The sequence below is a fragment of the Gallinula chloropus genome (genome assembly GCF_964237585.1).
Source record: "Gallinula chloropus genome assembly, chromosome: 20".
Classification (NCBI taxonomy): Eukaryota; Metazoa; Chordata; class Aves; order Gruiformes; family Rallidae; genus Gallinula; species Gallinula chloropus.
In genome coordinates this window covers 3,072,339-3,085,183 of record NC_140105.1, presented here as the reverse complement: position 1 = coordinate 3,085,183, position 12,845 = coordinate 3,072,339, and the positions used below count along the sequence as shown (strand labels likewise).

At 41.4% G+C, this 12,845-nt stretch overlaps 1 protein-coding gene across 1 annotated transcript in view; it reads left to right on the top strand.

Moving 5' to 3' along the window:
• OGFOD3 (2-oxoglutarate and iron dependent oxygenase domain containing 3) overlaps positions 1-12,845 on the top strand; it is a gene marked incomplete at its 5' end in the record, with an annotated part of 39,652 nt that overhangs the window by 25,802 nt on the left and 1,005 nt on the right. The gene's annotated exons all lie outside the window — the stretch shown is intronic.

The window sequence follows — 12,845 nt, the reverse complement described above, 5'->3', positions numbered from 1 at the left end:
AATCCAGTTAGGACAGCTTAGCAGGTTACTTTGCATCAAGAGCAAGGGTTTGACTATTGCAAATCCAAAATTAAGCAATTAATTTTAGACTGTCTGGCCTGAAATTCCTTTGCTGTTCAAGCTGGGGCTTAATACCCTGTGATTGCTGTGGGCTGAGTGTGAAGATGATGAATTACTACAGCTCTACTAACCTGCAGTAACCATGGTCAACTTGGTTATAAGTCTGCAGCTGCTCTTTCTAGATCTGACAGGGATGAGCATTCTGACAGCTGTCAGTTAAACCTAGGAAAAAAAATCCCCTTTCATTAAGGCTGGCTTAAGATTTTTCTAATAGGTGTTTCATTTGAAAGTGGAATGAATTTGGGGCAGTATGCCTAGGAAGAAAGCGCTCAGCCTCTACTCATCTGTCTGGCAGCTTACAGCAGTGTAACCTTTCATAATGCAAGACCAGTCACACTCTTGCAGGGAAAAAAAATGAAGGACAACTTTATATTCCTACTGTGTTCTGTCTTTTTTGAGAGAGAGAAAAGATGGAAATTTACTCATTTAAAGACAGCATCAGTAATTGTCTGCTGGCAGTCACTACCTCAGGCAGAACTGACTCCTGCTGCCTGCAAATGGGGTTGGGTGAGGGGTTTTTTAACTTACAGCTGATAGTGATCCACTCACCAGCAGTAGATAAATTTAGAGATGATCCATATACTGGGTTTGGTATCAAGAGCTGTATGTTTGATGACTTTGGCTTTTGTGGTTGGAAATAAATGCTAAACTGGAAGTATCACCTTTCACAAAACGCTGCCACCAGTAATTTGAAAAGGAAAACATTAAACTATTCCATTTCCAGATGCAATTCGAAGATTACCATGTTTTTCTGGCTGTAGAAATCCTAGCTGGATTCTGCATGGCTGGGAGGACAGCTGCCTCCTGCACTGTGCAAGGGGCACTGGGTCCACTTGGTGTGCTCAGCGTGCCCGTGACTTAATTTCCGAAAGTCTGCAACTGTGAAATTGCTTCCATTCGGCCCCATCTGATTAATTTTCAGGCTTCTTAAGTTGGTCTTGGGAAGGATGGGGGGGAGTAGGTGAAGTACAGAAATTTTTTTTTTTTAAGAGTGCTTTAAGAGAGTAGTAGGTTTTTGAGGTTTTTTTAAGAGTGCTTTTAAGAGGATCTTACTAATGTTTATAAATATGTTAAGTATGGGATACAAGGGGAAATGGCCAGCCCCTTTTCAGTGTCTGTGGAGACAGGACAAGGGGCAATGGCTGCAAGTTAGAGCATAGGAAGAACTTTTCCCCAGTGAGGGTGAGGGAGCCCTGGGACAGGCTGCCCAGGGGGTGTGGAGTCTCCATCTCTAGAGATATTCCAGACCCATCTGGACACCAACCTGTGCAATATGAGCTGGGGAGCTGCTTTGGCAGGGGGGTTGGACCCCATGAGCTCTCGAGGTCCCTTCCAACCTTTGTGATTCTATGATTTTGGCCATTCTGTCTCGCAGGTGGCTGAATAGATAGTATGTGTGCCCCAGAACTGGTGAAACCCACCACTGAAAGCAATGCAAAGCCTGTATGGAATGGCCTCTTTTTCAGAGATCAAACCTGCTACATGTAGACAACAAAATTAAATTTAATGCCAGTTACACCTTTCTAACACCTCTGTCTAAACAGAGTTGTCAGGGGTTCCCTGATTGTGTCACTACCTATGGTGTGATCTAAGCTAGCATCCTGGGAGGAAAAGAGGGAAAGCACAATGAGGTGAAGCACAATGTGAAGGCAATTGCACTTAGTTTTCATCTTGCTGATTAAATGCAGCTTGTGAGAGAATGAGGAGGAGGGAATGCCCCCAGGGTGTTTTCTGTTGCTGGTTGATGTTTTTTCATGTTCAGAATGTTCCTTTGCAGTGTTTTGTTTGTTTGGGGTTTTGTCTCCTTCCCTCTTTGTTTTGTTTTGGGCTTTTTATGCCACTTTAGATCTTTTGTGTTTCTCTTGTCATTCCAACTCAAACTTCTAAATTCATTTGTTGCTAAGGTTTTATGTTTCTCCCTTAGATCCAGGTGTGTTAGAGATAAATGTCAAAATTGCTGGTTGAGTTTTTGTGCATGACACCTAATTTACCTTCTCTGTATTGCTAATGCCACTTCAGTTCCAAAGCCTGAGACTTCTTGTTGTCTCAGAGTTGATCTTTGTTTTCAGAGCCTGGTACCAGGTGCCAAAACGAGCATGTTCCTTTTTCTCTGTGCAGTAATTTGTTGAAGCATCAGGCTGTACAGTAGGGAGCAGAAAGGCATTGTTACTGATGCAGCAGAGCAGAGAAGTGGTAATTTGTTTCACTTTAATTGTCTTTTTTTAATTTCATTGTGGGATTTCCGGTGTTTTGGAGTGCTGCCTGGGCAAGTCCCGCTGCTGCTTCAAATGCTTTCACAGCACTTGATGCTTCAGGATCAGATTTATACAGTTAGGGACAGGGAAAACTCCTTAGAAGTAGAGCCTAACTTAAAAACATTTATCACTCCTCTAAGTAGGTATCACTAGTGGATTGTCTAAGAGGTCTATAAGTCCCAGGTCTCATGTATTTGTGTGGAAGATTCTTGTCTAATTTGCAGCATGGGCTGTAACTTTGTCTAGTTGAATTATTAACAAACACCTCCAGCTTCCAGAAGGAATTATAACTTATTAACCTAGAGGCTCTTGAGATTTTTTTCTTTTTAATGGACATGAACAAGTCACCACTGTGGTGCCAGTTCACATGTACAGACCCTTGGCTAATCCATCACCAAATGTGGCATTAAGGAGCACATCTTTCTTGTGCCTTGATGGGCTTCAGAAGTCTGTGTGTGTTTCTTGATGTAAGTCAGGACCTCTGTCTGCTGCAAGAAACTCACTGTACCATAAGTAAGAGATTTTGTAGTGCTGCGTGAAATACTACTTCAGGGAAGAAAAAACACAAACCAAAAGCTGACTCTTTTTAGACTAAACCAGCTCTAAAGAAGTGTCTGTTGCTTTGAATGGTTATGTTAATTCTGTTTCCAAACTTGACATAGTGGCAGTTTTTTGGTCATCCTTTGCAGGAGGGGTAGCTCTGTTCAAGTGATGAAATGAAACAGGAATGTTTAAAACAATGTTCTTTAAAACAACATCAACTTCCCTTTGCTGGCCAGAGGCTTGTGTTTGTAATGCTCAGTGTATCAGGAGGATTAAGAATAAATGACAGACATCAAAGTGTTCCTTTTTTAAATACAATTGGTATGCTTTCTGCTGCTACTAAATTTTTTGGTGCAAATCATATTTTAAAATTCATAATTCTGAAGAGTCTTGTGAATTTGGGGACTGGCAATATTAGACAGGTCACAAGCTTCACTATATGATAAAGTGCTGTTGAAATCCAGCAGTTAGAATGAAATATCTGTACCAGCTCTGTGTTCCTCCTTTGCATCTACATTTCTTGGGTTTAAGGTCAGCTTTGCTGCACTTATTTTCAGCTCAAAGGATTTTGTTCTTTCTACAAGTTGTTTGTTATGTAAGGGTAGAAGGAAAGGTTGCAATTGCTTCTGTGTGTTTGTGGGAGTAAACAGTCTCTGGTGCAAAATGAATGCTGTGCATTGGAGAGTGAAATGTGACTCCTGTGTGAATATCAAACTTAGCATATTTCCAGAGCTGTCAGAAGTATGTTTCTGGAAGCATAAAAAATAATAAAATAAATGGAGATGAAGGTCTGAGCTACTGGGGAAGCTGGATTGGAAAAAAGGTGTGTGCTCAAAGCCCAAGCTGACAGTTTTTCAGCTCAGGTAAGGAAATAAATACATTCAAAGATGCAGATATAGCATTCCCATAGTGCAGGAATGGGCTTCAGTGTGGCTGTGTGTATGTTCACTCAGAAGTAGAGCTTTATTCCAGTGGTTAGATATTGACTGTCAGATCCTGTAATCATGAGAATAACACAGCACTCTGAGTGAAGTGGTGGGAATTTGCCATATCTTGATTTTTATTGTGCTCTTTAAATGAATCAGTTTGGAGGAACTCTGCTGAAGGCCAAAGACATGCAGCCTACTGACTGTCATGTAAGCACACATGAAAAGTAGGGCTTCAGATTCAGAAGTCCCACAACATTAACAGAAGGTCCAAAAAATGTGTTCAAAGCATATATTTAGTAATCCATCTCCTATCATGGAATAGTGGACTTAATTCTGTCCTTACTGAGCATAGGTAGTCTGATCTTTCTCCACATTCCATCAGCATCATCCAGATTCAGTCTAGATCACAATAATCTTCTGGCATTCATGGCTTTTGTTTAACTCCAATCAGTACAACTGGAGCACATCTTGCTGTTAAATCAGTACCAACTGAAAGCTGAGAATGATTTAAAATCCACAGAAGTAGCTGTCAGTCTTAGAGGAGAATAAATGGAGCTGGCATTAACAGCTGCAGTAATAACCAGCTATGCAAAGTTCCTGGGCTGTAGGACAGCAGCTCTTGCTGCTATGCAATGCTAATCACACACTGTACCAGTGGCTGGTAAGATGATTGCAGAGAGAGGTGGTAGAAAAAGGAGGACCTGTTGCAAGTGCAACAAAAATATATACAAAATCACTCCTCACTTCTTTGTAGAACTCTGAAGATTATTTTTGCTTCCTGTTTTGTTTTCCAGACTCTTGTTTTTGTGTTTCAGTGGTGCCTGTTGATAGGTTCATGGTGGCATTAAAGGAAGTAATATTTTAATTGTGCCCATGAAGCAGTAGGTACCTGGGAGGTGCCAGTCAGACCTGCACTTGGCATGGTCCTTAGGAGCTACTTCATCTAAAATACACTGTCTTGCTGAGGGCATCTGTTATCAAGGATAGCAATGGGCAGTTTGTACTGGCTGGACCTTTGAAAGGATGGAGGCGTGCTGGGGGGACAGGAGAGCTAAGCAGATGTGTTGTGTGGCACTGTCAGTATTGAGAATTGGCCTCAGAGGCTTTTTCCTTGGTGTAAACCAGTTGTAAATGAACACATATGGTACACACCTTAAGAGCTTCCCACTGCTTGCTGCACAGGACAGTTTGATGTAACTGGCCTGTATACTGGCCACTGTTTCATGAATTCAGTATTTGATTTGATACTGCAGAACAAATATGCAGCAAAGCTGGGTGTGTAGAGGCAGTAGAACCTCAACCAGATATTTGATGAAATTTAGGTAACATAGCAAACGAAGTCAAACAAAATGCACTATTAACTGTAGGCTCAGCTGTGTTCAGGAGTGGTGTTTCTTTTCTTGGCTCCTAAGCTTTGTGAGTGTTCATGTTGGACACCATGGGTGCTATTGTGAAGCCTTTTAAAGGCCACTTTTTTTAATAAGAAATGAGCTGCTGAAATCACCTTTTGTGTGTGTTTGAGTGATTTACTTAAATGAAAGGATGAGCTCCTGCTCCATCAGAAGTCCAAAACCTAGAACTCCAGCATCCACGTGACTTGACTCCAGCTCCACTGAATGTCATGTGTAGCAAGCTCAAGAAAACTAAAATAGATGATCCAGAGCTATTTAATATGATTGATATTACAACACTTTGTTCTTAGAGGCTTCTCTTAGTGAGAACCTTTTGTAGGATTCCAATTTTGAAACCTTCTTCAGCTGCTTAGAGTGCTCTAATGTGGGAGAACAGAACAGACTTGGGATGGGTGAGTTGAGTACCAATGGGGAGAACTGGAAGGCAGAGCAGAGGTGTTATCTTTGTCCTTCTCTTGGCTCCATTTCTTGTCCCTATAACCAAGAGGCAGTTTTCATTTCTACATACTCCAGCAAGTTGTCACACCTTCAGACATAATGTACTAGGGTGGAAACTCCTGGTAATTTTGAGCAACCAGCTGTGCTAATGGGAGAGGAACAGGCAGAGGCTCTGTTGAACTCTAGAAATGCTTGTGTACTTTTAGTAGGAAATAATTAAGTTCACTTATTTTAGTTAAAAACTGTAATTTGAAAATTTTCAGTCCAGGTGCTTCTGAATTGAAAATAGAAGCAAGTATTTTTAGAAGGATTGATAATAATGTGCAAGTTAAGCTGGCTGTGGGAGAGTTCACATGAATCAGTGATTTAATTCATAACAGCAAGTAATTTCTCTTCCTGATAAATTTGGGACAAGTTTTTAACTGGGCTTCATTAGACACCTGTTATGGTTTTATTGGGTTTCAGGCTTGTGGGCTTCTCTGTGCTCCTGTGCTGGGTGTATGTGCAGTGAAATGGTTCAAAGAAGCCTGTGCCCTCTCTTCTGGTACCCTCTGTTCACCCCAAATCAGGGCATTCACAGATGCTGTCATTCCATGTTACTTTTGTGGGGTTTAGGTGAGGACTTGCTGAAAGCATTCCCCATTCAACATCTCTTTGTAAGTAATTGAAGAAGGGTATCTGTTAAGTTTTATTGTATGATTGCAGAAAATATGAGATTATTTGCATAATGATATGGTATTTTTTTCTTGGATATGTTACATGAGAATGAATGAGTGATTAATGCTGAGCAGATGACAAGGATGAGAACACAATTGTGTTTGTGCAGTTTCCCTGGCAGTGCTGCTGTCTTGGTGTCATTCAGCAGATGAGATGCAGTTTTTCCTTCTTTCCCAAGGAACATTTAGAGCTGGTAAATGTTAAGCAGGCAGTCAAAGCTGTCAGTGCATAAGATGAAGGATGTTGAATAGATCTGCAGTGCCAAATAAACTGTTCCTGCTTTCCTTTAATCATGCAGATAAGTTGCTTCACTTCCTCCTGAGGAGCAGCTCAGTCTTTCCAGCACCCCCAATCAGTTGCCATGGACAGTAGATGGAGCTGAGACCTCTTCCATGCCCCCAGCCCTGCTTTGCATCCCTTCTCTGTCCCTGGCGCCAGGTGGGAGTAGCCTCTGCCCTTCCCTGGTGTCCAGCCACAGTTTAAGCAGAACAAGGAGGCAAGTGAGAGGTCAGTTGTCATTCCCTTACATGCTTGCCTGAGTGAGTCTTCACTGAGACAATCTAACACCTAATTTGTGGTGGTTTCACATGACCTAAAGACCTTACAAGGAAATTTGGCAGTGAATTAAACTAGAAGGGCCAGAAGGATGCTGCCAAGCAGGCAGAAGTGGTAGTTCCTCGTGAAGGATGGTGGGATGAAGGGGGTTTGGAATCCAGTGGCAAAACAGGCATGTTGCAAATAGAAAGGGATTGCCAACTTTTATATTCATGTGAGTGACCTGTTCCATGCATAATCAGAATAATTGTGGTTGGAAGAGATGTCTGGAGATCATCTATTCCATACCCTCTGCTTGTAAATTGAGCACAGAAGACACGGGGGTAGCAAAATATGCATGTCTGAGACACATCTGGGAACATCAGTATCTGAGTGCTGCACTCCTGTGCTAATGACAGGACCCTGAGCAACCTGATGGAACTGGGAAGTTGGACATAATTTAGAAGTTGGCCTTGATTTGAGATAGGGAATTGGACTGGATGACCTCTCAAGGTCTCTTTCAACCCATGAATTTATAATATTAGAGCCATAATAATCTTGCAGTGTTTTTTCTTATGAGCACTGTGGTATGTTAATATTTGTATGGTTCTCAAAGTCCTTTCATATATTCCCTACATCTTGTTATAATTCCATCTGGCATGCCTTACTACTCTTTCTCTTGCCAGAACAAGAACAACAGAGGTAGTGGGTTTTATACTACTATGTAAAGCAGAACGTGGCTTAACTGCAAAGCATTGTAATGATGTTTACTAATTAATCTTCACAGTAATCCCATTAGAACAGGTCAGTACAAGCTTCATTTTAGAGACAAGGAAACAAATAAGAGAGTAAGTGCTTTGGTTGAAGTCATAGTTCTATGTCAAGGGCATAGTTGTCATTGAAAATTGCTTCCTTTGTATATTCTTCTAATCTATGTTACCTCACAGTCCAAACTGTAGGCAGCTTGTTTATGGAAGTGCAACTGGATGTTAAAATCCAACAGAGAAAATCTGAGAGCAAGCCCCATGGGAATACTTTGGTTCTTACTGTGATAGGTAGCTGCATGCATAATTCTTTCTCACCTCTATGCCTCTTCTTGCAGTGGGTATGTTTTCTGAGTACATCTATAAAAGAATTCATTGCTAAGGGGCAATTATGAATATGGATGTGATTAAAAACTGAGAGAGCAAAAGCAGGGAATACCAAAGGCTCGTAGGCGATACGTGAATTCCTCTAGTGGTTTTGTTTGAGTAATTAAATGGGACATAATTGCTGTGTAGTGAAATATCCATTACTTTTGCTGCTTGTTAAGTATTATTCCTGAAAAGAAGTGTTGCTTCATCTAAATTAGGATCACATAAAATTCATAGCAGCGGAGCTTGTGACTGGCACCTTGTATGTCTTCATAAATAATGGTGCCTGTGGATCAGTGCAAAAACTGATCAAAAAATCAGGAGAGTAAGGGGTTACCTCTAATATGAATAAAGTATTGCTCTTACAGGGAGCAAGACCCTTCCTGTTTTTCACATCTCAAGCTCTTCTCAGCGTGACAACATTTAGGAGCTTGACTTGTGTCTGTGACATCAAAGACCAGGCTCAGGTTTGATGGGTGCTGTGCTTGTTAATGGTTCCTTGTTACATCAGTAACAAGAGTGGGGTAATTTAAGTGACTTTGCATCCCAGTAAAATTTATCCTTTGCTTGCTCTTAAGTTTTTAAAACTTGTATGGATTCTTAAGGGCCACCTTAAAGATGGGACTGAGAAGCAGCTCTACCTGTGCATGAAACCCTCTAGAAAGGGGAGTGACTGCATCACAGTAACACTTTCTGCAGTCTGCAAGGAACAGAAGCTCATCAGCTAAACTTTCTTGGACCAAACTTCCTTTTGAATCACACTTTCTACCACTTAATGCTGGAAAACAGAGAAAACACTGCAAGGAAGGGAAAACAAGCTGTAGATTCAGGTATTGTTGTCAAATAGAGATCAAAGGTGAGGATTGATTACTTCTGTTCCTGTAGAGATATGTGGACAAGCTAATAGTTTAAAGCAGGCTCCTGCAGGTCCTGGGATTTCCACAGATCTTTCCAATTATTGGATATTTTTGCTTTGCTAATAAGAAAGGTGAGAAAAATTGCATTTGTGTGGGAGGAACTTCCTCCAGTCCATTGTTATAGTCTTCCATGGGAACTAGGCTGGACTACAGCTCACATCCCTGTTATAGTCAGCCTGATGGAAATCTTGTAGCCTGTTTGGGAACAGCTATAAAGAAATGTTGAGTGTTTGTGGGCAGAAAAGAGGAAAAAGCAGGGACAGAAATGCATACAAAACATTTTTATCTAATATGGGAGTGGTATGCCAGAGTTTTAAAAGTATTAAATGTCTGGTGTGGTGTCCTATGCCCGATTGACTCCTCATGGAATAGGAAGTGGAGGTGAGGAGGAGATGATAGTAGATGTGACAGGGCAGTCCATGGTTCCTTGTAACTTACAGATCCAAAACTCTTCCCTGAGGCTGAGGTACTGGTCACAGCATAATGAAAGTAAAGTGATGGAGTTTATGGCATCTTGTGGTGATTGGGGAAAATGAGTCAGTTCATAATCAGGATGAAATACATTCCAAAGCAGAGGTTTATCTCAGTGGAAAAAATATTTGATTTTTTAACCTTGGCATCACTTAACCCCAGGACACCTCCATTCCCATCTTTATCCTTCAGAACATGGCTCAGAGACAGGCCTCTTTCTGAAAGCTTAGAAGTGTGGACCTCAAAAGAGGAGATGATACCTTTGCTTCCTCTCCAGAAGTTCATCCCTTAAGGACCAGGGTTTAAACACTTTCTCTTTTGGTTAGGAGTATGCTATAAAAATGCATTGACTAGTAGCTTGTGGTCTTAAAGCTTATGCTTTTAACAGTAAGTATTCATAAATCAAATTGAAATTATGTGCCAGGAGGTGGAACTCAAGATTTCTTTAGTGGAACAGAAAAGAATGTTGGAAAGAAATCTCTGCAGGCAGGTCAGAGGAGGGGAGAAGAAAATGAAAAGACCACTTTGAGGCCATTGTTAAATAATGAAAGAAAAGGACAAAGGAAACAAGGTTAGAACTTTACACACTTTCTCCTGAGCTCTTTGTTGCTCAAAAATGTTTTGTCAGGAAAGTGTAAGTACATATGTACCTTTATGTATAATGAATAGTTGCACAGCCAGTCTTTAGCGTTTGTAGTACAACACTAATCCCTTATGGATCTTAGCATTCACTTCATTACTATTTCATAGTCTGTAGAGCTCAGTGGAACTGCCTTGTGCTTGTCTTGGCATTCCAGTGATAGAAATCCTGTCACAGTTACATTAACTGTGGCATAGCTCATAGAGTCCAACCCCCCTGCCAAAGCAGGGTCCCTAGGACAGGTCACACAGGTGTAATGCAGCCTTACAGCTAAAACCAGACCTGTATTGCATATGACTGAACCATATTAGGAAGCTAGTACATAGTCTGGCACATAGGGATTTCAGATCTTCAAATTAATCAAAAAATGGCCAGAGCCAGGACTGGCTGTAACCTAGGCGTGGGCTCGTGCTTTAAGGGATTTGCTTAATCCTTGCCTGCTTGCTTGTAGTAATTCAGTTTTTGAAGTGGTTTCCATATATTGTGTGTTGAAGCAAGATTATGAATTTGTCCTGTCTCTGTGTGCTTGAAAGCCCCACAAGGCATCCTATCTGGTAAGAGTACAGATTTATTTTATCTTGTGTCTTTTCGCCAGTCTCTGGATAACGATACTGCCATATAGTCCATGAAGATTTTGTCAGATGGTATGGAAATTAACATTCTTTACCCTTTTTTGAACATCTATACTACTAAAAATAGTGTACTGTGCAGAGAGTGTGCCTTTGCTTCAAAATCTTGCAGTGAATCACAGAATCATAGACAGGTCTGGGTTGGAAGGGACCCCAAGGATCACAGAGCTCCAATCCCCTGCCACAGGCAAGGACACCAACCTCCAGCCCTGGAGCTACACAAGGTTGCCCAGGGCCCCATCCAGCCTGGCCTTGAACACCTCCAGGGATGGGGCACCCACCACCTCTCTGGGCAGCCTGTTCCAGCACCTCACCACTCTTTCTGTAAAAAACTGAAAGGTGGGAACCTGAAAGGTGGTAATCTGGAGGTGGGAACCTGAAAGGTGGTAATCTGGAGGTGGGCTGAAATGACGAAAAAGATGATCAGGGAAACGTTCTCTGAAGTGTGGTGGATCAGGGCAAATAATCCAGTGTCACAATGACGTGCAGAAATTATTACACACACAGAGACAGAATTTTCACTTGAGATGAAGAGGGGAAATTTAAACATAATTAGTAAGCCAGTAAACTTTGGATCAAGGTGTAACTGTATCGCCTCATATTTTTGTGGAACTTGGTGCACACATTAAGGCCGCAACAAACTTAGGTCTGTGAAGGACTGGACACTAGGAGAATAATATGTCTCTTGACACCCAAACATGTTCTCTGAAGCTTGGAAACTCTGTGTTCTTGTGCATTTGGGTGAATTGGGAGCAAAGTTACCGTGTCTGTACTGGTGAGCAGCTTCTCATTTTGATGACCAGTTTCTTGCAAGAACGCTGGTAGATGAATCCCTGATTGGGTTTAGTTGTTCTGGACGCACTTCAGTGTAAAGTTTTGATACTCTCTCCCTCTGTAGGGTTCTAAGCAATGCTTGGTGTCAAGGCCCACAGCAGGAGATAGTCTCAAGCCTTTTAAACTTTTTCATAGGGCTCGTCAGGGAAGTTTAGTTTAAAGTAAATTCTTCCTGAGTGAGGAACACCTACCTTTGCATGCTGACTGTAGGATTGTTCAGTGACTTGGAGGCCCCATCTGACAGATAAGGGACTCAAGGCACAAGGAGGCATATATATGAAGACATATTAAAAATACTCTCTATATATCAAGATATATTTATTAAAGAAAGCAATTAAAAGACATTCTGTATAGCCAAATAAACCAATTTAACCCACTTAATACACTGAAACTTGTCTAGCTCTGAATTACTATTATGTCTAAGAAGAGATCAAACAAAAAACCTTTAAGGCAAAGCTTTGGGTGAGTAGGTGAGGGACCAGTAATCAACAGGATTTAAAAGAAAACAAAAATTTCCTGGCACAAGGAGTTTGTATGAAATCCTTGAGTAGTGCTGTTCATTGCAGCACTCGGAGGAGTGCGCTGCCTTCGTTTAGTCTTTCATCCAGAAAAGCAGGACACTGAGGTGTGAATGAGTTGTGCATACAAATGAATCCCTTGACACATATATAACTTTTACCAATTATTGATGTGCAGCCACAGGCAGGGTATGATATGACTTCTACTGGGCAGTTATGAAAGACTCTGTGAACTATGAAAGATTAAATGTGAACTGCAACCGAATGTGCGAGAGACAGAGGCTACTCAGGCTTCAGAGACCGGGGGTATATCAAGCTCTGAGAGGCCAGCCTAGCTTTGTTCACATCTCCCACGTGCACTGCTTAGGAGTACACAAGCAAAAGAATTTCTGGATCTTTGGGTCTCTTCTAGTTAGAAGAGAAAACCGGTTATGTTGGCTGGTACCCATTTCTGTAGGCATATCAGTGTTTTGTTTTGTCTGATCGTGAATGAGTCCCAGGCAGAGTTAAGTTACTTAATGAGAGTTCCCTATGCTAAAGGTTTTAACAAACTTCATTCTAATTTGAACAGTGGGGGGGGAAAAAGCCAGAGTGTAAAAACCATGTGCTTTTGAGATAAGAGCTCTGCACCTGAGTATTACCAGCTTTCTTGGGAGAACTTGAGCAGTCCTACCGACTTGTGTTGGTTCTGACTTACTTGCTAAACATCAAACTTTCGTGTTTTGTGAACAGTTTAGTAATGTGAAAGTGCAGAG